Genomic DNA, 27,589 nt, shown 5'->3' with positions numbered 1-27,589 from the left:
TGGGAGGAGTTGATCAGCCAAGGCACTCCATCAAAAAGACTGGCTACTATTTTAAAAGTGAGCTGGACACTAAGGGGCAACTGATGGAATTAGTAATTCATTAGCATTCAGGCCCAGCTTCCAAAAGTAGCAAGTTCGTCCAAAAAAAAGAGAAGAAGGCAAAGAGAGAAAAAGTGGTTGGAAGGTTGCAGAGATGGAACGATAACACAGGAGGTAGAGGAGGAAGTTGATCAAGATCAGATAAAACTGGAAGGAAATATGTTTAAAATTAAGAGAGACAGAGAAGGAAGGTGACAAGCTAGATGGAGTGAGACACTGAGCGGGGACATATAAAGGTGGACAACTGCAACGTTCTGTGTCTGTGCTTGGAATGACTAAATATGGCCTTTTCCATGCATGCTGCTGGGCCTGCCAGGAGATTCTTGCAGTGGGTGCTTAAACAGACTGGGAACATTGATAAAGCAATCCCTCTTGAAGTGACACTAGTCTTTTTTTCATTAAATTCCAATGACTTGCAGTCGCTACATATCATCAGGACCATTAGCCACACGTTTTGCGTAATCTTTTAAGATCTTTAATTATTGTCAGGGTGTTGCTATTGTGGTCTCGCTGGCTGATATTTCAAAGACTTACCATCCGTCTGAGGAATATAATTTTTAACACTCAGTATTGGTATTTCCCTTTGGGAGTGGGTGGGCACACATTGTGTTTCATTAGATGTGGTCTAAAGCTGACACTGCTGCAGGAAAATACTACAAGCAGGTTATATATATATATATATATATATATATATATATATATATATATATATATATATATATATGTCTTAATAAGGTTATCCAAAAAATAGTGCTCGATACCGTAGTAGAGCGCAATATATGTATGTGTGGGAAAAAAAATCACAAGACTATTTCATCTCTACAGGCCTGTTTCATGAGGGGGGTACCCTCAATCATCAGGAGATTTTTAATGGGAGCATTCGCATACCATGGTTTATATAGGGCACAGAGTGGGTGGGTACAGGCTGGCGTAGGGGCGTGGTGATTGGCTCATGTGTTACCTAGGAGGTGTTTCCGTCTATGGCGGCATGCTGCGAAATTGTAACAGCATGCCGCCATAGACGGAAACACCTCCTAGGTAACACATGAGCCAATCACCACGCCCCTACGCCAGCCTGTACCCACCCACTCTGTGCCCTATATAAACCATGGTATGCGAATGCTCCCATTAAAATCTCCTGATGATTGAGGGTACCCCCCCTCATGAAACAGGCCTGTAGAGATGAAATAGTCTTGTGATATTTTTCCCCACACATACATATATATATATATATATATATATATATATATATATATAGAGTTAGTGCTGGCATTTTCAGAAAAAAACAAGGAATGGTTTGAATTATAAATAATTCAAATTTTTTTGGGATATACAAAAAATGGCTGACATTTTTTTTTTAAATACCAAGAGTTTCACTCCACGATAGAGCTTTTAATACTATTTTCATATCGTGATAATGCAGGTTGACACATTCTAGCCTTGTCTCGGAAATTTGACAGCAACAAGGGAACAACCATGTCAACGTAATCTCGCGTCCTCGCGAGCTAACTAATCCTTGCCTCCATGGCAGCAAATAAAGTTTCTTACAAGTAGGAAGACAAGGACTAGCTAAACATGTTGCACTATACACCGTGGGAGGATACAAGAAGTCATGCTAACCGCTAAGCTAGAGCTCTTGATTGTAAACACGGGTGGGCGCATAGATACAAATATCGACAAACGATACCAAGTATAATGACAGTATATGGTCGGCAGTACAGTGATTAGATCAATATTTTTTTATTATCACAGTTATTTTTGGGTGGTTTCTGTTGTTGTTTACAAACTCAGGAAATATGGTCCTGGACACAGGAGAACTTCAAGGGCAAAAATCTAAGGTTTAAAAGAGAGCCAATAGTACTTTTTGCTCATGTTTAAATATTTTGCACTATTGATTTTATTTCAAAATATTTTATATATTTAAAGGGAATAAGGAAATACTTATTCAATAGAAATTGTTACGTCGCCATCCTGTGTTCTTGTCTAATTATAGTTGTGAACAAAACTGTAATCAGCTAATGATCTTACCTCGGAAAGTAACCAGCTATCCATCCATCCATTTTCTACCGCTTATTCCCTTTGGGGTCGCGGGGGGCGCTGGAGCCTATCTCAGCTACAATCGGGCGGAAGGCGGGGTACACCCTGGACAAGTCGCCAACTCATCGCAGGGCCAACACAGATAGACAGACAACATTCACACACTAGGGCCAATTTAGTGTTGCCAATCAACCTATCCCCAGGTGCATGTCTTTGGAGGTGGGAGGAAGCTGGAGTACCCGGAGGGAACCCACGCAGTCACGGGGAGAACATGCAAACTCCACACAGAAAGATCCCGAGCCCGGGATTGAACCCAGGACTGCTCAGGACCTTCGTATTGTGAGGCAGACGCACTAACCCCTCTTCCACCGTGCTGCCCAGTAACCAGCTAATAACAGTAAATTAGCAAGTAGATGAATAATAGTTTGGATAAAATAATACAACCAAACTATTATCTGGTACTATCAATCAATCAAGCAAAATGTCAGTGCATGCCAATTAAGGAGCCTTTGTAATGGTTCCATTATAATTCATATGCCACAAAATATATTGTAATATATATCGTTATCGCAGGAGGCTGCAATATATATTGCAATATAGTTTTTTGGCCATATTGCCCATACCTTTCCATCCATCCATCCATTTTCTACCGCTTATTCCCTTTTGGGGTCGCGGGGGGCGCTGGAGCCTATCTCAGCTACAATCGGGCGGAAGGCGGGGTACACCCTGGACAAGTCGCCACCTCATCGCAGGGCCAACACAGAATAACAGACAACATTCACACTCACATCCACACACTAGGGCCAATTTAGTGTTGCCAATCAACTTATCCCCAGGTGCATGTCTTTGGAGGTGGGAGGAAGCCGGAGTACCCGGAGGGAACCCACGCAGTCACGGGGAGAACATGCAAACTCCACACAGAAAGATCCCGAGCCCGGGATTGAACCCAAGACTACTCAGGACCTTCGTATTGTGAGGCAGATGCACTAACCCCTCTCCCACCGTGCTGCCCTGCCCATACCTAGTTAGAATGTATTCTTCCACGGCGTTGCAACTTTCTGTTTAAGTCCTGTGTTCTGTCATTGATCAGCTTTTTGGTCATAAAACAAGTAATTGAGATTGATGCATTATTTACAGAGATGCTAAATAATATGCCAGGAATATTAACATACGTTTAAATATCTGCATCAGTACCAACACTTTCTTGGTTCTACTTCTTTCCATACACCATTACTCTATACAGTTTAACAAAATCTGATTCAATATCCCAGCTGCATATGCATTCTTCCGCTCTGTTGTGACTTTTTGTCTGACAAGTAGTGTTATATTACTACAGTAACAAATACATGATAAATAAGTCACCAACTACTGCATTTTAAGGCAAACTGCTTCAAATAAAGAGCTGCTTGGAGTGTTGGGAAATAATCTATACTGTATAATGTAAGATATAGCATTTGTCTGGGGACTAATGGCAAGGAAAAAACACTTTTGTCCATTAGGACTGCGATAAAATATGATAAGAGAATTAGGCTTTCCATGTCCAAGCTGTACATTGCCACCACTCAGGCCATTTGGCAAGTGGAACACAGTCAATGGTTTTAATCATCCAATGACAGGCCAATTAGCAAAGGTAGATGATAGAGGGCAAGAGGGAAGGGAAATGAGATTAGAAAATAGCGGGGGAGCGGGAAGGACAAGAATGGGAGGATGGCAGGGTGGTCTTGTGGTTTCAGCAGAGACATTCCGGGATTCGTTTTTTCAGCTTCTCCCTGTCACCGGGAGATCATCCCATGTTGAGTTGTCTCTCTTTCAAGCGTGGGCTGCCTCAGTCAGAGTTCACAGATTAGGAAAACAGAAGTCGCTGAGAGGCTTTATTTGGCTTGGGTGTATGGATGGCTGGAGCAGGGGGTTTGGTGGTGGTGGGATGTGAGGATAGGAGTGGGACAGCTGAGCTGCTTTGTATCCCAAGTGGGAGCCTATCACGCTGCTCGAGTAGCTTCTCTGTCTCAGACGGGGGGCGGAGAGGGGTCTTGCGGGTCTGACACTCTCAGATGACTGCCAGCAGAGACCCAAGTGGTACCCCTGCTGTCCCCCCAAGCTGCTTTACAGTAATCCCTGGTGGGGTTATTAGTGGCGTTGCACAACTACTCAAGCTTTTTTAATAAGGCTGTCACCTCCAATGTCACTGTCGCTGCTGCAAGATGTATTGGATAAACACTACTGTACAAAAACAGCCAACGATAGCACAACACTTGACAGAAGTAGCCACGTTGGACCCCCATCCGCTTTGTCAGAACTTCAAAACAAACACTACATTTCCATCCACTAAATTAGTCTGATTTCTCAAATAATTAGTTTTTTTGTATTTTCACACCTACGTGTGAGTGAAGTGCAAGTGTCCATGCACTTTCTCTAATGCGACTATTGGTCACACGCCATGTGCCTCATACACAGGGGGGCACTTATTTAATTTCATTCAAATGCATTCCTTTTCCGGTTGACCTATGAAGTTACACTAGCCATCTGTGGATCCTTACAACTTGATTTAAGTGATGTCTGCTGTAATATCGACACAGATTACAAATAATATGTCTCTAATGGCTATTTTGATGTTAAATTGCAGACGGTATCAAGAAATGATCTTGGATTGCGCTACAAATATGACGCTACTACCAAGAATCGGGGCGGATGCAGGTCCGAAGCAAAGACAGACCGGCGGAAGAGTTTTTTGAAGGAATTTTCGGACGAAGAATCATGGAAACAAAACTTTTGAATGTCTCGGGGTTCATTCATAAGGCTCTAATCCCGAAGGAAAAGATTGTTCGTGCCACGGTTTGCAATGTTCTGGACTATCTTGCCAGTTGTGCAGAATACAGAGTTATCAGTTTCATCTGCGGTCCCCTCCAAGGTTTCTCATTGTCCCATTGGGTTGAGTTTTTCCTTGCCCTGATGTGGGATCTGAGCAGAGGATGTCGTTGTGGCTTGTGCAGCCCTTTGAGACACTTGTGATTTAGGGCTATAGAAGTAAACATTGATTTATTGATATTTTTACTCAAATAATATTTTGGATAAATTGTACTTGTCAGAGTAGTTTTAGTGCAACATACATTTGTTTTTTGAGTAATTTTGTGAAGATGAAACATTACTTATACTCTGTTGTATTGAGTTTCATTCCCATTGCTACATTGATTTATATCATCTTTATATATATCTATGTAAAATCTATTAATTACTGCTGGCAAAGAAACATGCATTCTCTTAGAGAGCATTCTTCCAGAGGGAATTGTCTCATGGCAATCAAACTAAGCCTGGCAGTCACATGACGGCACGCAAACTACGCACTGTTAAAAAGTAACAATGTCCGACGAGGCGATGTTTACCTAACAAACTAGGAAAAAGAACATATATATCATACACTGTAATCTGTCAGTACAAATGTTCACATTTTAAACGACAATAATTCTACTATTAACTTGAGAAAACACTGTAGTAGGTTGTAGATGTTTTAGTTGTGCACCTACTCAGTGGCCTAGTACCTACTCAGTGGCCTAGTGGTTAGAGTGTCCGTCCTGAGATCGGTAGGTTGGGAGTTCAAACCCCGGCCGAGTCATACCAAAGACTATAAAAATGGGACCCATTACCTCCCTGCTTGGCACTCAGCATCAAGGGTTGGAATTGGGGGTTAAATCACCAAAATGATTCCCGGGCGCGGCCACCGCTGCTGCCCACTGCTCCCCACTGCTCCCCTCACCTCCCAGAGGGTGATCAAGGGTGATGGGTCAAATGCAGAGAATAATTTCGCCACACCTAGTGTGTGTGTGACAATCATTGGTACTTTAACTTTTAACTTTAACTTTATATGCTAAGATTAGCCTTGTTACAACGTCGAGACAGTAAAAAGTGCAGCGTCTGTGGTAAATGCAGTAGTGGGGTCTCTCTGTCTCTCTCTCCCATACACACAAGGACCATAGGTTGTAGTGCAAGGAACATTAAAAAATAGCTACTAAATAAATCACCAGTTACTCCCAAAGGCTCCATTGTAAAATGACTTTTGGTATTTGGAATACATTAAAAAAAATCCATCCGTCGTCATGTCTTTCATAAAGATTGTGAATGATATGCACTATTCTAAAGGGGAACTGCAGTTTTTGGAATTTTGCCTATCGTTCACAATCTTTATGTAAGACAAGAACACATATGATTTTCTTTTTTTATGCATTCTAAATTGTAAATAAATGCGATCAAAAGTCTGCTTACAATGGAGCTTTTGGGAGTCACTCTATTCTGTCTATAAAGCACTTAAAAACATACAAACACCTCCATTAAGGTTTTATATTCATACTGTAAGTATATATGTAATGTAGTAATGGGCACATTTATAATAACATTTAATATTTACGTAATTTGCTCATTTAAAGCATACGCAGCGCATTAATTTAAAAAACGCATCACGAAGTTCACTTTTTTCCAACATATAGTTTGTCTGCGTTAGCGCTTCTAATAACAATGTCACTAAGACTTGGTTAATATCCAAGTCACAAAATGAAAATAGAGTGTTGTTGACTCTTTTTGGATGTTTTTTTTATTGGGTTTTAGGGGCGGAATACAGTACCTCCCATTGGCTCCGCTGTAAGCGGACTTTTATGCACGTTTATTTACGAGTTAGAATGCATGAAAAAAAGACAACAGTCGTCATGTCTTTCACAAGAATTGTAAAAGATAAAAGGGACCCTATTATTCAAAACCAACTTTTCTTACTTGTTGGTACGTGCTGTTGTGGATTTGGCATTTGCATAAGTCCCGAAAATTTTGTGTAGGCATTGTGGAGATATTTATAAAATAATCTTGCCTTCTTTCAGCCGAGAAATGAGCCATTTGGAATTTGCCCATTTTATGACGTTTTTCCCATTGGTGATGTCAGCGGTTTATCCATATATGGTATAAAACCCAAAGGGTTTTGCGCAAGTCCGCCACTGTAGTCCGACAGTGTAGTCAAAAAGCTCCTTTTTCGCTATCTTATTGTGGGGCAGACTGGTTTGTACATCGACATGCATCCTCCGCTGTTGCCGTTTGTATTACAAAGTGGCGTATATTTTTAACTTAATCTGTCAGTATACTCGCTCTTAAAGCGCAAAAACTACAACAAAGACGGCAGGGAGAAGACGCAATCAAAGTGGAGCATCGTAAATAAGATCGCCAACAAAACGGCGCATTCTGAGGAGTCGGAACACAGCTTGAAAATGGTCTGTAAAACATAATCTATGCAACATTTTGACCAAAAACACTATTACATGTTATGCAGACCACAAAGAAGTGTTTTAAATTAATACAAATACAATATGACCACTTTAAATGTAGTTTTTTCCTTATTGCAAAACAATTTTCAAACAGTGTTCGATTGGTCAGATCTAGTCAGACTATAGATCTGACCAATCTAAGTCTATGAGCACGAACTGATGAAACCTACTCGGATGAGAGGCGAAACATCTTCCAAGACAAACCAAACAGTCCAGTTGCGATCGATTGAATGCCCTGGGAGACATAACACAATTATAACTTCTAAAGTTGGTATCCAGCTCCGTAGTGATGCATATTCCACATCTTCAATGTTAAGCCAGAAAACAGAAAAAACATCCTGGATAACTGGTAAAGTTTTCTTCAACGGTTGTTTACTGGCAAAGTGCAGGTCCATGTAAAACCTCATATTGGATTTAAATATATACGGTATATAAAATAAGAACAAAACGTTTTTGAATTTTTTGTTTTACTTAAGAAAGAAAAAAGATAAAAATCAAATGAACAATTGATACACCGATTCAATTTATACCAGCATGCAACAGTTGCCAGTATAAAACCTCCATTAACCATGCAGGCAATGTATTTAGTAACATTATGTGTAAAAATAAGTGAATACCTCTACTTTTAACAGTTTCACTCCTGTGTGCATTTTTGTTCAGGAATAGAGGCTGTGGATCTAGTCTTATATGTAACCCACACAAGGTTAGAGCAAATAAACCTGTCCATATGAGTCAACATGACTGACAGGCCTCAGGTAACAGGGGTCACACGCCCTAATGACGGCTATCTCCACAGCGGTGACGACAATGCTGGTGTTTGTATAAGCCTGTGTGTTGGAGGTGGCTGGGTGGAGCAGTGGGGGTTTGGCGGTGGGAACCCAGGCCAGAAGGGGGTCAACTCTCCCAGCTGAGGGCATCATTAGCAGAGGGATCACTGACAAATTTCCGAAGCCTGCTCATTCTAAGGAGGGGCGTCTGCAGGATTAATAATGCACATTTTTTCTAATCCAATTAAAAATTTGCTCATCCTCACTTTAAATTTCAATGATACATTTAAGATAAAGTGCAAAGTTGCATCCCTTTCTCCCCTATTCCTATTTTTGCATCTGATAAAATGAGACACATACCAATGTAACATGTTCTAGCCCAAACTCCAAACAAGATTCTAAAGATCAACACCCAGAACCATACTGCAAGAGAGGGTGGGGGGTTCAAGGTGTATTTCGAGGTCAAGGCAGTTCTCACAGTATCTGCACAAAAGTAAGACAAAATTGCTGATTGAACAAGCTACAGTGTATTTTTTCTGTGTCTGGAGGGTTCTGTGAGGTCAGTATTTTGGTGAGAAAATAGGAGGAGGAGGAAAAAAAAACATGAGCTGAGGTAACAGTTTGAGGTACTAGGACTTGGGGGTTAAAGAGGGTTAATTTGCCAAAATCGAATTAAGCAGCCTTGCACAACGATGGTGTGATATCTTGTTTATCTAAAAATTCTTAGAATAAAACCTCTATTTTAACATCAAACAAGACAAAACTTGACTTTCCTTTTTAAAGCAACAATATGTAAAATTGTTAAACTACTACAGAATGTCAATGATACCGTGTTGGCAGGAACTACTTTACTGTCGCCTCTTACTATAAGCAGTGCATATTCAAAAAATTGGTCCACTTTTCAGTTCATTGTAATCTGTCTGTCGTGTCAATATCACAGTAATAATAAGTATAAACAAAGGCTCTCAAAATACAATTTTCTTTAGATCAGATTAACCATATCCATCCATTTTGGAATTTGGATTAATCATGATTAATCACAGGAGATACTCGCTTGCTTAAGAAAAGACCCCAATATTTGTACACAAATGCAATTTTATTGTAAGAATATCATCCAGGAACGTTTTTAAACATGTTGCTTGAATATATGTCATGTATTTGCACACAACTTGGTAACAGTTTCATCTGAAGTCCAGTCAGGGTGTATTTTAGAGTGAAACCAGTTTGAGTCTCCTCACTCATTTTTGTACTGATGCATGCATTGCAGTCACTGACTGTATCGCAGTTATGGTAAAAGAACTTGTACGGTTGAAATAAATTGCATGATTATTTTAAGTGTGTACATGGGAAATGCAATATATTTTTGTAATTAATCACATGAGTTAACTTGGTAATTTTGACAGTCCTAGTAGAACAATTATACAGGTATAAAAAGGTATGTAGTAAAAGTAACCAATATAGACCTGTATCTATTCTGTATATTAGTATGCTATGGTATTGGTAAGTATAATTGTATGTTGTACCCGTGCATAGCTGATCAATACTTTGAGCAACATAAAGTTAAAATATGAGTCTGATTAGACTACTATAGTATCTGCATTGTTATTGTCGATACCAAGCCCTGTTACTTGATTTAATATGGGTAGGAAAACTTGCGTTATCACCCAAGACTAGCTTGTTATCAAAAGAACAGTGTATATTCATCGGCCTGGTATACAGCAATTGGTGGGCCAGTCAGGCCATCTCTTGCGCTGCATGGCAAAGCAAGGGCAGTAACATACTGTATTTGCATTTACTGCTATTGTGATAAAAACACAAACAACTGTAGAAGAAGCCCTGTATGCAAAAAAGTGCCACCATTATTACTTAATAGTGCTTTACATTTTCCATTTGGATTGTGTGGGAAATTTGGAGCCGTAAGGCTGAATAATGTTCAAAATAAGTGTTAATGGCTTTAGAAAGATGTGACTTGTTTGGTGGGATGGAAGACTTTAAAGAAAGAAGTGGGCAGTCTTTCAAACACCTTTGAAAGCATTCAGCCACTATGAATTTGTATTAAGTGCTTGGAATTCTGGGATTATTGTGTGAATTCCACTTAAACACACATGTACACACAAGATGGCCTTTGAGCGGTAAATAACTTTAATACCAGCGTAAAATTCAACTCAAAATGTGTGTGTTTGAATGAAAAATCTAGTTGGTGGGCAGAGGTGCAGACCTCACACACACATATACACACAAACACACACACACCTGCATCTGGAGGAAACGTGTGGCCAACACATGCATGCAGGCCAAGCGGGATGCGGGGAGTACTGTACAGGCAGGATGAAGCATGCGCATGTTCGGCCCTGGTCCGTCTTCTCTCCGCGAAGAGACATCTGAGGTGTCACGCTGACGAACGACAGGTATTTTAACACTTTAACAGGCGCCGCGAAAGGTGAGCGCCCACGCAATTTGTCAGGAGAACAGAAATAACAACAAAAGACCACTTTGACTTTACTCTCACCTCTTAAAAAGAGAATGTGCAATTTGTGTAGACTCACACCCCCATTCACTGCAGTAAAACGTCATTTTCCACACATGGAATATAAATTGGGTGATGCATTCAGAGACAACTATAGGCCATGTTTGATGATTTTTTACATGTAGCACATTTTTTTTTTTTTTATTTATTTATTTTTTTTTTTAAATGTCCTGTCCAGCTTCTCAGGCAAATCATATAGTTGATGTAGATGCCCATGTCGGCTGTTCAGATTTACTTTACAAAAGAGAAGTGTAGGATACTTCTCTTGTTGCCTTATTTGTATTTGACTTTATTAAATGTATTTATATTATCATTTAGTGCAGCCGGGCCGGAGCAGGAGGGGATAGAAAGAGAAAAAAAAAGAAGACAGAGGGGGAAATTGTGGGGACAAGAGGGGGATTAGACAGAGAGACAAAAACAACAACAGCAAACAACAACAACAACAATAGAGCAACATCAGCAAATATGACATGTACAAATATGATGGTAAAAGTAATAGCAAATAAGCAGTTAGCGAAAAATAAAAAATAATACAGAAATGACAATGAGCATTATTACACTACAAATGGATCAATACAAATACCAATAGAAATAGCGCTATTGATAATGAACAATACCAATAATTTACCTTTATTATCAACAATACAGTTGTTTAAATGCAACAATACATATACGTAATGATAACTTGAGATACGAAAGAATGCAGAAAAATGGAGGGGGAGAAAGAGAAGCAACCTACATTAACCTTGTAGATTGTTATAGTCACAATAGGTTAAGCTTTGTCAGTGTGCCATGTGTTACACCCAGTTTACCCTAGGGCAACAACGTTAATATATGTTTGATGAAACGTGATTATGTGCATGAGTGTAAGTATGCATATGTACTTGTATATGTACAGAATGTGTATATGTGTTTGTACAATGAATGTATATGTACAGAATGTGTATATGTGTTTCATATAGCACATTTATGACACCATGAACAAAAAAATTAAACACATTATAAGTAGCAAATCTGGTCTATTTTAGAGAGATACATCTTGTTTTTACATCCACCATAATTGTATTAATAACTGTGTGCTTGACTGAATCAATTTTCACAAAAATATTCAAAGATCTAAGAATAAAAACCTATTAGGTTTTGGTGCAGATCCATAAAAAGGTGCGGACACTGGCTTCTAATTGTGAGATTTAGCATTATTCTAGATTTGTATGTATAATAATGCTTAAATATTCCTGACAACAATTCAGGCATATACGGTAGTCTGCGTGCACTTAAATACGATTATGATTTTTAAAATAACAACACTTGTTGTGCGGTCTGAATTGTAAAAGAGGGCTAGTGCAAGACGGCTACAAAAGTAGCTAATGGGATTCATCTATTCCGTTCCGTTTATAAAGCCCCCTACAAAAACATCCAAAACTGTCAACACATGCATACTAACCAAGTATTAGCAGCGTTGTTATTGCTAATGCCAAGGAACTATTTTTTTAGTAACACGCCACCATAATCACAGATGTAATGTAACTATTGCAGCTCTTGACATACTGAGCTGCTGCGTTGCCTCTGAATTGGTCAAAGTTTGTGCTAGTTTATAAATTATGTCTTACATCTGTATAGTAGAAGGTTGGCCATAAGGCGAGAAGTTGGTCAACTTTGAAATTAAAAGACCCAAAGATATCGCTAGGAAAACACAAACATATGCTTATTTGCTCCCAGCATTTATTTACCTGAGAAGTGAGGATTATGATGAAGTAATTTAAACGGGAGTTTTGAGCTGAAAGACAAACATCCCATCAGCTGGCATCCCAGTGAGAGCAGACATTGTACAGTAAGTGATTGGTTTATTATTTTTTGCAGTTTGTATTTCTTGTTTAGCACTTAGCACTACAGCTGCATGATGCTTAAGAGTTTTACTGGAGCATTATCTTCTTAGAACCTAGCTTCTAAAACTGTAGTGCATCCTCTGTATATTCAGGCTCAAAAAGATAAGGTTCTGGATCATCATTTTCCCCCAAAGTAGTCTTTGTTGGCACTCATGAAGTCTGCCATGATTAGTAGTTGTAGTAGTAGTAGTTGCTGTTGTTGTTGTTAAAAGAAATAGCAAATATTGTTACGCATTCCGTGAAATCAATAAAGCCCAAAAAAATGTTGCAGACATTTTCCATATTTTTTTTTGTTGCTTGAAAAGTAATTTTTAGGCTTGACCATTGATTTTATGTTCCAACACATTTACTCCCGTACATTAAGGGCATTTGTGAACCGTTGAGAGGGATTTATAGCTGTAATTTTTGTGGGTAAATGAGACACAATGAAAGATCATCATCACACTTCAACATCTCTGTTATGCAATGCTACGTCGGCTGGTGATGTGCGGATTGATACTGAAATAACGAAACCGCCGATACCAGATCTTATGCTAAAAATATAGATTCCCAAATCAAACTATCAATACTTTTGATACTTTAGTTATTTGAGATAAATAACACATCCGTCGAGCAAAGTGCGACATTATATGCTCTTTCAAGTTGCAGCATTAAAAAACATCCTCGATAGGACGATAAATCGCTTATTATTAACAGAAACACAGTGTAAAGTAACTAAATCATTGTCTAAATGAAACACAATTGGTGGGAACTTCTTTTTGTTCCGCCTGAGTAAGTACGTAATGCAGCGGCACACTGTGCTGTCATTTAGTCCGTCATTTATTTAAGAACATTACTGGCAATTAAAATAAGTCTCTTAGTATAATTAAACAGCAAGTGTATGTATCCTTTTATCGTAGACTATTTAGAGACACTACATAGAGTTGAATATTAATAAGATAACTCACTCAGTGCAGAATAATGCTACCATTTGTTTTGCCCAGTGATTTTATATCGTTTAAGATGATTCCACAAAAGCATCAACATTTGAAATACACTCCTTTTTAAATTTTATCAGACACATTAGGTATATGTGCACAAAGTATTGCTATCGGATCGGAATCGTCGATACCAGCCTGAATTTTACTCTGTATCGGATCGGAAAGAAAATCAGGGGTATCACACATCACTATCGGCGGAATTGCAAATGAAACTCTGTTACTAATTGGCTGGATAAATAAAGGTTATATATATAAACAAATACATGTGAACTAGCAAAGTGAGTGTGTTGCTAAATGTTGATTGTTGAAGCCTGGAAGGCCTACTAGCGCTGTAGACGGGAACGGGAAAGATTGATATATCGTTACACGTTCAAAGTCAATCAAGTATATCTGTAATCTTAATCACATGTGCCTCAATGGGCTTCACAAACCACTACGGCACCCCCTTTGATTGGGAAAAATGACCATGATTGGCCACAATGTGCATAATCCGCAGGGATTTGAATTGGCGTGAATTGGTGCAATCGCAACATCGCAAATTCTTTGGAAGGATAGAAAAGGGATGGATTTTTTAGTTCCTATATTTGGAGTGTAAATCGAAATAGGTTTTAGGTTGAGCAGAAAACACCACGAAATATGCTCCAGAAAAATGAGTCAGAGAGTGAGGGAGGCCTGCAAGCATATTATGTTCTCTGAGGGGAGGCTCACTGTGCCACACTTTGAAAACCACTGATTACTAAGGTTAAATTTGTTCAACTCATGAAACAATAAAAAACACGAGTCAAGAAGGGGAAGGATAGCTACAGGCATTACAAATTAAATAAAAGACTCGGGGAAAGAGTGCGTATTTTCATGACTTTGCCGTGTTGAACTGTTGGAGGAGCCAAAGTAGAAAAACATATTGGAAATGTTGACTTTACTTGTTCACGTGAAGGGAGCCAAGTTATTCAAAGGAGTTGAAAATTATCTGCTTATGTTACAGCCTTCTCTGTCCCAGTGCAACCACCTTTTCTTGTGGGTTCATAAATACCTCACACAGTCACGCACGCACACACACACACACGCACACACACACACACGCACACTCACATAACAGGATGACCAAAATCTGCAGATTGGTGCCTTGGATTAGCTTGTACACATCATGTGGCTCGCTCCTGCCTCTACCTTCTCTTGCTGGTGTTATTGATGGACGCACAATGCAATTAAATGATGATGATTAATCAACAAAGAGCAACGCTGATGGGGTTGATTCATGACACATTCTGAGAGTTTTCTTCTTGCTTGTGGATTGGCTCCAGGGGTTAGTGGTGAGAAGTAGGTCAAGTGGCTGACACTGTTTCAGGGGGCAATAGGGGCATACTTTAAGTCTATTGAAGCAGTTAAGATAAGAAAGCTTGGACGGGACTCTCGCTTTCAGGTGCCGACGGGCTTAATAGTAGAGACTGTGTGAGCTTTGAGGAGGTGAAGTTCATTTTGGGGGGTTGATATCACCCTGGGAGAGCTAAAGGTCTCCTATCATGCAGAATAGACATTTTCAACTATGTTATAAACAGTTGAGAGAGCTTCAGGGTTTCTCCCAAATCGCCATATGCCTGTGTCGGTGGGGCCGTGGCTAGGGGTGTGGTCAATATGATGTCAGCATATAATTTGCATAATCTGCAATGATGCATATATTTTCATTAAAAAGGCTAAACAAAATGTTACACATGCATTTAAAAACAAATATGTGTTAATTAGTATTAACATATATATTTTTATATTGTTTTGCTCAATTTTTTTTTTAATGTTGCTGCTTATTGTACTTTGTTATATGTTTCAAGTTTCGACTTCTCCGATTGGTACCGGGCCGCACAAGAAATTTTAAAATAAATAAATAAATAAACCTTTTTTTTTTTTTAATTAAACATAAACATAAAAAACACAAGATACACTTACAATTAGTGCACCAACCCCAAAAACCTCCCTCTCCCATTTACACTCATTCACACTCATTCGCACAAAAGGGTTGTTTCTTTCTGTTATTAATATTTCTGGTTCCTACATTATATATCAATATAGATCAATACAGTCAGCAGGGATACAGTCCGTAAGCACACATGATTGTATTTTTTTATGACAAAAAACCCCCCCAAAAAACCAACCAAATTTTCAAGCGTTGACCGGTCCGCAGTTACAAAAAGGTTGGGGACCACTGCTTTTAGTGACTTTTTCTTTAGTACAGTGGTTCTTAACCTTGTTGGAGGAACCGAACCCCACCAGTTTCATATGCGCATTCACCGAACCCTTCTTTAGTCAAAAATAAAATGTTTTTTTTTCAAATTCAAGACAAAGTTATATGTTTTTGGTAACACTTTAGTATGGGGAACATATTCTAAGTAACAAAGACTTAATTTAGAGTTTTTTGGACACTAGGGGAACATATTCTAAATAACAAAGACTTAATTTAGAGTTATTTGGTTAGGGTTAGGGCCAGGTTTAGATAGGTCAGGGTTATAATAAGGCCATGCCGAATAAGGCATTAATAAGTACTTAATAATGACAAGTTAAGAGCCAATATGTTACTAATTTGCATGTTAATAAGCAACTAATTAATGGTGAATATGTTCCCCATACTAAAGTGTTACCATGTTTAACTGGTGCACAAAATGAACCGTGCATGAACATCACCTTGTTCAAACAACAAAACCAACACAGTGCATAAACTCACAACACATTACACACTTGCAAAACAGTGTGACTTCTGCTGTTGCCGTATCCGTAATACGCCGATAGGGAGAAGTTTTTATTTACACGATGAGTCGTGTGTTTTGACCTCCGCCGAACCCCTGAGCCCGACTCACCGAACCCCTAGGGTTCAATCGAACCCAGGTTAAGAACCACTGCTTTAGTATAAACGACTATCAACACATTTCATATTTTTTTGGTGTTATTGAAAACTTGTGTTTAGAGACTCTTTACATCAGCCGCTCGATGTCCGCAACAAACAGCGAGCCTGAAGTCACACTTGCTTCACTTTCTCTCCTTAAAAGAGCACCACTGTCCTCTTGATATTTGCACATTGCACATTTTGTATATCGCTGTCCACGGGCATATCTCAAATATATTACCCTACTCAGTGGCCTAGTGTTTAGAGTGTCCGCCCTGAGATCAGTAGGTTGTGAGTTCAAACCCTGGCCGAGTCATACCAAAGACTATAAAAATGGGACCCATTACCTCCCTGCTTGGCACTCAGCATCAAGGGTTGGAATTGGGGGTTAAATCCCCAAAGATGAGTCCCGGGCGCGGCCACCGCTGCTCCCCTCATCTCCCAGGGGGTGGACAAGGGGATGGGTCAAATGCAGAGGACAACTTTCACCACACCTAGTGTGTGCGTGTGACAATCATTGGTACTTTAACTTAACTTTAACTTCATTGGTACTTTAACTTAACTTGAACTTAATTTATTAAAGTATGTGCTACCTCTGCTCCAGAGAATTGCATGCATATTGCTTACATCGTTACAACATCCCGTTTCAGCAGTGTGTTCAATGGTCCAAGTCATTTTACGGTGGTCAAATTTTCGGTGCATCACTAGTCAATAGTGTGGAAATAATAGGGTAAACATATCCATTCATACAATATATTCTTTGAATTTGTTTTCACATGGGAAATTTGTTTTTTTTTAAGTGTGGCGGCTTTTATTTTGCAGTGGCAGGGCGTCACGATCAATGTAGGGGAAACCCTGAGCTGGTTTATGACTTTCCTTCCTTATGGACATCATACCACCTCAGCTGATGGGCCCGCACCATGTATAGATATGCCATTTCACAGAGAACAGCTTTGAAAAAAAATACAAAATGAAAAAAAATAATAATCAGGTTTCACTACACATCTTAAAAAAATGCAGATAATTCTTCCAACTATTTGTCAGTCAGCTACAGATGTGTGAGTTGTAAGCTTTCTTAAGCTAACTTAGCATGATGTTGTTGTTAAAATGTGAGTCAACACTAACTTAGACAACGCTAGGCTAGTGTTGCAAACATTTGTTTCCTCCTGTCCCACTATTTCTTTTTTCTTTAAGTACACACCTCAATGTTTCCATTAGAGATGTGCCAATCGAACCGCCTTAAATCAGTATCAGACGATTTTTCTGAAAAAGTATGCGATCATCATAGCCGATTAATGCTTTTTTTTTTGCCGATCACAAACACCAATCTTATTAATTTTTTGGTCCCCAGCCTAACAAGAAGCTAGCAGCTATAGCTATGTGTCTCCATACACAATGTGAAGCTGCTCCTCTAAGCTAACAATAATCACGTGCAATATAATACGACAAATAAACTGCAATTCTGTCTTAAGTAGCATTATCACTGGAGGACGAGATAAAACATATTAATGTACACACAGAGGAAGAGAATAAGGTACGAGTTCAAATATTGTATTGGTATTGTTAAACTGTCAATAGCACTCACCATAAATACATAAAAAAAATGTAGAGATATTACATGTGATTGGTATCAGTTTTGGTATCGGAATCGGCAGCATAAAACCCTGATCAGAACATCCCCAGTTACCTTTTTGTGATGTATGACAAGAGTTTAAACAAGTTAGAGTGTACATGTAAATGTGGATAAAGTGCACAACATCGCCACATGGAGCCACACGTTTTGTCAGAAACAGGTGTGGACAAATACAACTCATTAGCATTAAAACTGCAGACACACAAAACTGCATGGTCCCTACTAAAAACACTTTTAAACAGTCTAAATTCCAAGGCTACATTTTGGACAATATTGATGGACTGACTATGCAGTCAGTCAATATTGATAGAATAAAGCAACACAGAAAATAACACTTGGGGTCTTTTTTGTAATGTGCAATAGACATTAAATCACTCAGTAATGTACACAACTAAACTCCAGTGTGACTGTCCAAAGAAAGCACAGGTATGTTCCCAATCTGTACAAGTCAAGTGTCAACAAAACAAAAACAAGCAGTAGTTTTACGGGTACCATGTTAATGAAAAGCAATTGTGTCATTAAAGCTACAATAAAGTATGTTTTACACTTTATCCATCCATCTATGTGGTATTCCTAAAAGCACACTTTTCGGCTGATTAAACCACCAGCTGCCCTGCACAGGATCAATAATAATACAACCTTGGAAGTGTCTTACTTTAAATTGTCTTCCTAGAATTTAATTCCTGCAGACACGTGTTCAGGTGGCGAGAGTGTGAGCTGGAAAAATATTGGAAGTGACACACGCATGTTGAAGGAATACTGCAGCCGAGAGGTGCACTGCTTGCTTTGGCATGCACACTTTGGCTCAAGAGTGGCTCCTAAAAAGCTTGCGCCTCCTCTGCAGAGAAATACTTTCTCGTGTGTCGTTTAACTAGTGAGAGTGACACCTGTCTGTGGGATGCGCTCACATCCCACAGACAGACAGGATCCCACAAAGCTGAGCCTATAATAATAAAGTAATGACAGTCATTTGCTTTATTTCTCAGTAATGACAGGTTGAAGTAATCTGCCATTGCACACATGCAAGTATCCAAATATAATACAACTTACCCTGCAAGGACCTTTATTTGTGACACACCAATTAGGCTTTAAGATGTCCTACGCGTCCTTAAATGTCTCTTTCCCTTAAAGGCAAGCAACAAAGTCCACCTCTCTCTCTCTCATGCTCGCCTCGACCCAACTGAGATGTGAGCAGTCGTCCATATGTTGTAAAGCGAGAGCAGGGTAGGCAACTCCCTATTCAAATCAAACACACATTTCCCCAACCATGTGTGCGGGAGAGGAGGGGGTGAGAGGTGTGCGTGTGTGTGTGTGTGTGTGTACGCACAGATGAGGGCTGAGAATATTCAAATTACACTACATGTGTTTGGTCCTTGTTTAACTTGATTGCACACTAATTACAGTGTTGCCAATGAGTCACCATCAAACCAAAACACTCAAATAAAAACGACCAATTGTGTCAATATCCTGTTTTCCCACCACAAACACCAACACTGCTCCCACCATTCTTTCTTTTTTAACACACACACACACACACATACCTCTGCATCACTATTGTGCTTCCCTGTGCAGAAGGTTTCCATTTTAAATATAAATGTAAATTATATGGTTGCTGTAGTGTGAGAAGAGCATATAATAATATAAATAAATATATGTGGATTGTGATTCAAAATATTATATATTTAATTAAATCTACTGCATTAAGACTGTACACTAACTGTTGTATTTGTGTTTAATTCAAATTAATACCAATACTGTTGTTTAACACTTGTTTGTTCACTTGTTTTTTTTTTGGTTTTTTTTTGTCTATGGTCTGAGCTTATGGAATGCTTGTAATGTCTTGTGATTTATGTATTCTTTTGTATCATGACCTGTTGAATGTTTATCAGATTAACCTGCCTTAGGACAACGGTGAAAATGAGCTATTTTGCTAACTCCAGCATATTTACATTGTTGCTCTTTGTTGATGAATATGCATTGTCCTAATTCAAATAAATACATAAATAAATACATCTATTATTTCATTTATACTATAGTTTATATGATTATAATATGTTCCAAACACTCACAATTATGAACAAAAAAAACTGAAGCATCTACCAAGATTTAAGCAGAGCCTGTTCAGGGCATAACACATAGGTCCACGATCTAAAAAGAAAAAAATGATTTACAAACTTAACTGTAGTCCTCTTCCACCCGCACATACACAATCAGAAATCAACCCGTCGTGTTCACAGACAGTGGGAAATCACAAACCTCCCAATTGCTAGTTTCTACAACATATTTCTTAGAGAATAATTAAGGTTTTACAAGCAAGAAAACAATGTCAAATAAATATGAATTCCATTTATCATTGCGTTTAGCTTTATTGAAGACTCTTGTTGGCAAACGCGGCAAGAACAAGACAGTTTCCAAAAAAACGGGGCATTGTGTTGAATTTCTTGCCAAAACTAAATTATGCAAAAAATTGTCCATACGAAAACTGTCTGTATTTGTACTTATTTGTTCACTTTTTGTTTTATTCAATTTATTATGTATTTTATCTATAAGTGTAAATGTATTATTCAGCATGTTAATATAATAGGACTAATAACATGTTAAAGATGATTGTTTTTTTGTTTTATTTATTACTTGCATCGTCTGGCGGTGGTTTGGCTTCTAGCGGGAAGATGTTGAACAGACAACCGTAATATGTAAAGTATTCGGCAAAAGCGTAGCTAAAAAAGTAACGGCACTACTAATTTGTAGCATCATTTGAAAAGTCACCCGCGAGAGAATACGGCGTGCTTGAAACTCTGCATGTCAACATCTCCGGCCGGTGCCACACCAACAAAATGCCCAAGCAAGCAGCACTGACCCAATTGAGCCTGGCGTCTTCCATTTCCACATCAACGCCGTATGAAAAAAATAGTCAACAACAGACGGAGAGAACGTCCGCACTCCACAGTAACCTACCACATAGCGAAGGACATACACTATTTGATTTCCTATTATGCAGCTCATTTGTATTTGACAGTTATTGTCTTGTGTGACATCATGCACAAAAGTGCACTTTATTTGTTTTAAACTATTGTAGTGGCGTTCTGTACAAAAAAGTGTACATTAATTTGGTGTTGTTTTGATACGTCATCTTAGTGACATCATGCACAAAAGTGCATTCATAGCTTGTTTTAAAAAATGTCTCTGACAATCTTGCACTTTCTGTTTTGAAATTACATGAATGTTTGTGCCACTGCTTAATAAATACAGTTTTGGTAAATTGACTTAGTTGTGATTTCCCTCTCTGCATGAAAGTTAAAAATGTGCATATATTAATGCAGTATGAACAAGATTGGTTTAATGTAGACACATTGAATCATCATACTAGTGTGATTATATGCATCAAGTGTTAATTCAAGACTAAGGCAAAATATTGAGATGTATAACATGTATCCTGACATGGCCTAAAAATATTGAGATATTAATAAAAGGCCATATCGCCCAGCCCTACTTGTGTATATGTTTGCCTGTACTGTACCACTTATGTTATGTATGTGTTTTTATTATTAGTAGAATTATCGTTATCATTAAAAGGATGATGTGGATGAATGAGAACATCCGTATAAACATATAAGGATGACATTGTTACGATCCGCTGCCCGGATCATAGTTTGTTTATGTTTGAGTCACGTGTTTTCAGCACCTTGATTTTGTTTGTTTTCAGTTGCCATGTCAACCGATTACATGCACCTGCCTCTGGTTAGTGTTCGGGACGCGCACCTGTTGCCCGGGCACTAATCAGAGGGCTATTTAGTCTTTGCCCTGGCTTCCTAGTTTGTTCCCATACAACTGATAACGATAACTTAGATTTCTGCTAGCTTTTCACACTATGCTATTTTTTTCCTGCTAGCTCCCACGCTAGTCCTTTTGTTTTGCCTTTTGTGCTACATGCATGTTTTTTTGTTTATTCATCTTATGATTTATATTTAAAATAAATCATTTTCCTACCTGCAAGCTGTGTCCGAAGCCGTCTGCATCCTTGGGAGAACCACACCCGCATCACTATGCGACCCAGTCGTTTCAGACATCATATAATCTGTTTATAGTAAGAATAACAAGAATGTTTAAAGTTGTTTATTGTTAACATTATTACTATTTCATTCATTAATGTATTCTTTTTAATATTGGATAATCTTGTTATTCATGCATGTCCTGTTTATATCCTGTTTGTGAAAGTTTTTGTATTATCTAATCAATTCACTTATTTTATTCTAACAATTTGATTTTTTTAATGGAAAATTGTCCAATATCAAATCAAATCAACTTTATTTATAGAGCACATTTAAAATTTACCACAGGTAGCCAAAGTGCTGTACAATGAGCAGGTTAAAAGATAAAACGAGTACCGAGCAAACACAACACAACACAAACAGAACACGATAAAAAATAAATAATTAAAATAGAATTAATAAAAACATAAAAACATAAAAACAGGATCACAGCAGGTGTATTATGGGGCGCCATTGCAGGATGGATATCACTCAGTGTTAAAAGCCATGGAATAAAAGTATGTTTTTAAGAGAGATTTAAAAACAGGAAGAGAGGAGGCTTGTCTAACACTCAGGGGTAGGTCGTTCCAGAGCTTGGGAGCAGCAACGGCGAAAGCTCTGTCACCTCTAAGCTTCAGCCTTGTGTCAGGGACCGTCAACAGCAGCTGATCGGCTGATCTTAAGGATCGGGTGGGGCAGTAAGGCTGAAGGAGGTCGGAGAGATAGGTTGGCGCGAGGTTGTTTAGACATTTAAAAACAAATAAAAGGAGTTTAAAATGTATTCGGTAACGCACAGGGAGCCAGTGAAGGGACGCTAAAATAGGGGTGATGTGCTCATGTCTGCGGGTCTGTGTTAGCAGACGAGCAGCAGAGTTCTGCACGAGCTGCAGGCGGGCGAGGGAGGCCTGGCTAATGCCAACATACAGGGCATTACAATAATCAAGACGAGTCGAGATAAAAGCGTGGATTAATTTCTCAAGATCATGTCTTGATAGAAGCGGTTTCACTTTCGCTATTTGGCGTAATTGATAAAAGCTTTTTTGAACGACGCTGCTGATTTGTTTTTCGAATTTAAAATCTGAGTCAAACTTTACCCCCAGGTTTGTGACAGAGTCGCTGAGATACGGGGTCAGAGTGCCGAGGTCATCGTTGGGGGAGGGAGAGCGACTTGGACCGAACAACATAACTTCTGTTTTATCTTCATTTAGGCTCAGGAAGTTAGCTGAAAGCCAGACTTTGATGTCGTGCAGGCAGTCAATAAGACGTTGAACCGTGTTATTTTGTGCCATGGGAAAATAAATCTGGCAATCATCGGCATAAAAATGAAATGCAATACTGTACTTCCTAAAAATAGAACCAAGGGGGAGAATAAAGCGCAAATAAAATTGGGGCAAGGATTGAGCCCTGGGGGACCCCATGTGGTAAAGGAGCTGTGGACGACATAAAACTGTCTACTTTTACACAAAAACTTGTGTAAATTAACTATATTTAACTTGATTGTTAAATATAGTTAACAATCAACATGAACGTGTGCAAAAAAGTCACAGTACAGTACAATAGGCCCTTTAAAGGTGCATTACCTTCATCAAAAATTCTTTTTTTAAGCTGATCAACATTCCTCTTGAATCCAGTGTACCATCCTCTTAAGGAAACAGGGCTCTTATTATTATTCAACTCAGCCAACACAAGCCAGCTTCATAATACAGGGCTACACGAAGGTGCGCATGCGCATAAACAAACACCGCTGAAGCCAATCAGCTGCTGCTAATTAGCAAACGGGAAGAACACTCCCAGCTGACACGTCAATCAAAGTCCAATACATTTGACACATATTTTAGTCAGGATATGTCCCACGTGGGGCTTTAAATGCTAATAATCTTCATTAAAGATGTCTTTCAATATCTTATGAGTCAGGTTTCAAAGCACAGAAGCATGTAGAAGTAGCAGAAGAAACTCACATGAGATGGAAGCTTCTCCTTCAAGTTGTCACACTTGGGAGCCTAAAGTGGTCGTTTTTGTCCGAAATGTGAGACCTCTTTTATGGACATCCCATACACAACGACGACGGCGTCTGTAGTTATAGGCCTGCTGCAAAGAAAGCACCTATATTAACATTTTTTTATTAATTGGCTTCATTTTTGTTAACTCTTACAAAGTCAAAAAGATGCTTACCTTCTTCTTCGGCAATTGCTTTAACAGGGAATGGGCGTCCTCTGGTGGCCAAACACCTCATAGCGCCTACTCATGGCTTCAATTGGGCTAACTAAAAGTTTATTTGTAAACCTTTTTTAAATAAATAAAAATGAATGCCATTATTATTATTTTTTATTTTGCCATAAAAAAAATGTCAACATTAAACATGTTAAACACCTCTTATTGACAACAGACAAGTAAATAAATACATATGCTTTTGACAAGAACAAGAAAGTTTGATCATATTACGCCTATACTGGCTCACCTGCACTGGCTTCCTGTGCACTTAAGATGCGACTTTAAGGTTTTACTACTTACGTATAAAATACTACACGGTCTAGCTCCGTCCTATCTTGCCGATTGCATTGTACCATACGTCCCGGCAAGAAATCTGCGTTCAAAGAACTCCGGCTTATTAGTGATTCCCAGAGCCCAAAAAAAGTCTGCGGGCTATAGAGCGTTTTCTATTCGGGCTCCAGCACTATGGAATGCCCTCCCGGTAACAGTTAGAGATGCTCAGTAGAAACATTTAAGTCCCATCTCAAAACTCATTTGTATACTCTAGCCTTTGAATAGCCCCCCTTTTTTTAGACCAGTTGATCTGCCGTTTCTTTTCTTTTCTCCTCTGCTCCCCCCTATCTCTTGTGGAAGGGGAGACACACAGATCCGGTGGCCATGGATGGGGTGCTGGCTGTGCGGGGTCGGGACCCGGGGTGGACCGCTCGCCTGTATATCGGTTGGGAACATCTCTGCGCTGCTGACCCGTCTCCGCTCGGGATGGTTTCCTGCTGACCCCACTGTGGACTGGACTCTTACTGTTATGCTGGATCCACTATGGACTGGACTCTCACAATATTATGTTAGACCCACTCGACATCCATTGCATTCGGTCTCCCTAGAGGGGGGGGGTTACCCACATATGCGGTCCTCTCCAAGGTTTCTCATAGTCATTCACATCGACGTCCCACTGGGGTGAGTTTTTCCTTGCCCTTATGTGGGCTATACCGAGGATGTCGTTGTGGCTTGTGCAGCCCTTTGAGACACTTGTGATTTAGGGCTATATAAATAAACATTGATTGATTGATTGATTGATGTGATTTAATGTAATGTTACATGCTTGTATTGGGACCCAAAATACATAATTAACCTCATAATCATATCAAATGCACTCAAATAAAGTGTTTGAATGGGTATTTGAATTAAATGCACATTTCAATTACACCATTTGTTCATCCATCCATTTTCTACCCCTTGTCCCTTTTGGGGTCGCGGGGGGTGCTGGAGCCTATCCCAGCTACACATGGGCGGAAGGCGGGGTACACCCTGAACAAGTCGCCACCTCATCGCAGGGCCAACACAAGACAGACGGACAAGATTCACACTCACATTCACACACTAGGGTCAATTTAGTGTTGCCAATTAACCTATCCCCAGGTGCATGTCTTTGGAGGTGGGAGGAAGCCGGAGTAGTGAAGTGAAGTGAATTACATTTATATAGCGCTTTTCTCTAGTGACTCAAAGCGCTTTACATAGTGAAACCCAATATCTAAGTTACATTTAAACCAGTGTGGGTGGCACTGGGAGCAGGTGGGTAAAGTGTCTTGCCCAAGGACACAACGGCAGTGACTAGGATGGCGGAAGCGGGGATCGAACCTGCAACCCTCAAGTTGCTGGCGCGGCCGTTCTACCAACCGAGCTATGCCGCCCAGAGGGAACCCACTCAGTCACAGGGAAAACGTGCAAACTCCACACAGAAAGATCCCGAGGCCAGGATTGAACCCAGGACCTTTGTATTGTATAACCCCTGTACCACAGTGCTGCACCTTTTGTTCATTGGAAGCTAAAACAGAATGCATGAAATGATAGTATGTGGCTTGTACTAGCAGTTTTGAAGTATGTGCCTTCCCTGAAAAATGCAATCAAAAAACAACATTATCAAAAACAACCTTCTTAGCTAACTTCAGTTGTTTAAAGGCAGAATGAACTGATTTTTTAATGGAAACAATGCTGAAAAACATGCTAAGGAAAATACATTTGTCTGTAAAATGTGTTTGCAACCATGTTTTTTTGAGAAGATGCTCAGTGTGCCAGTTTGTAAACCCGTAAACTACATACAGGTAAAAGCCAGTAAATTAGAATATTTTTAAAAACTTGATTTATTTCAGTAATTGCATTCAAAAGGTGTAACTTGTACATTATATTTATTCATTGCACACAGACTGATGCATTCAAATGTTTATTTCATTTAATTTTGATGATTTGAAGTGGCAACAAATGAAAATCCAAAATTCCGTGTGTCACAAAATTAGAATATTACTTAAGGCTAATACAAAAAAGGGATTTTTAGAAATGTTGGCCAACTGAAAAGTATGAAAATGAAAAATATGAGCATGTACAATACTCAATACTTGGTTGGAGCTCCTTTTGCCTCAATTACTGCGTTAATGCGGCGTGGCATGGAGTCGATGAGTTTCTGGCACTGCTCAGGTGTTATGAGAGCCCAGGTTGCTCTGATAGTGGCCTTCAACTCTTCTGCGTTTTTGGGTCTGGCATTCTGCATCTTCCTTTTCACAATACCCCACATTTTTTCTATGGGGCTAAGGTCAGGGGAGTTGGCGGGCCAATTTAGAACAGAAATACCATGGTCCGTAAACCAGGCACGGTAGATTTTGCGCTGTGTGCAGGCGCCAAGTCCTGTTGGAACTTGAAATCTCCATCTCCATAGAGCAGGTCAGCAGCAGGAAGCATGAAGTGCTCTAAAACTTGCTGGTAGACGGCTGCGTTGACCCTGGATCTCAGGAAACAGAGTAGACCGACACCAGCAGATGACATGGCACCCCAAACCATCACCCAACCATGCAAATTTTGCATTTGCTTTGGAAATCGAGGTCCCAGAGTCTGGAGGAAGACAGGAGAGGCACAGGATCCACGTTGCCTGAAGTCTAGTGTAAAGTTTCCACCATCAGTGATGGTTTGGGGTGCCATGTCATCTGCTGGTGTCGGTCCACTCTGTTTCCTGAGATCCAGGGTCAACGCAGCCGTCTACCAGCAAGTTTTAGAGCACTTCATGCTTCCTGCTGCTGACCTGCTCTATGGAGATGGAGATTTCAAGTTCCAACAGGACTTGGCGCCTGCACACAGCGCAAAATCTACCCGTGCCTGGTTTACGGACCATGGTATTTCTGTTCTAAATTGGCCCGCCAACTCCCCTGACCTTAGCCCCATAGAAAATCTGTGGGGTATTGTGAAAAGGAAGATGCAGAATGCCAGACC

General features: G+C 39.5%; 1 protein-coding gene across 10 annotated transcripts in view; it reads right to left on the bottom strand.

Annotated features, from left to right (window-relative positions):
* Nucleotides 1–24,356, bottom strand: part of ntn2 (netrin 2) — an 89,344-nt gene extending 64,988 nt beyond the window's left edge. For 2 of the 10 annotated variants that reach the window (XM_061967677.1, XM_061967681.1), the window contains exon 1: nt 23,704–23,816. The gene's annotated coding sequence lies outside the window, so the exon portion shown is untranslated. Of the gene's footprint in view, nt 1–10,453; nt 10,595–19,145; nt 19,255–22,082; nt 22,171–23,703; nt 23,817–24,081; nt 24,212–24,295 lie in introns of those variants that run through there. The other 8 variants (XM_072914060.1, XM_061967680.1, XM_072914061.1 and 5 more) reach the window with 8 other exon arrangements.
* Nucleotides 24,357–27,589: the final 3,233 nt, after the last annotated feature.

Source organism: Nerophis lumbriciformis, linkage group LG11 (genome assembly GCF_033978685.3).
Source record: "Nerophis lumbriciformis linkage group LG11, RoL_Nlum_v2.1, whole genome shotgun sequence".
In the NCBI taxonomy this organism is placed as follows: Eukaryota; Metazoa; Chordata; class Actinopteri; order Syngnathiformes; family Syngnathidae; genus Nerophis; species Nerophis lumbriciformis.
Note: the sequence above shows the minus strand (reverse complement) of the source record. Positions and strands in the feature narration are given on the sequence as shown.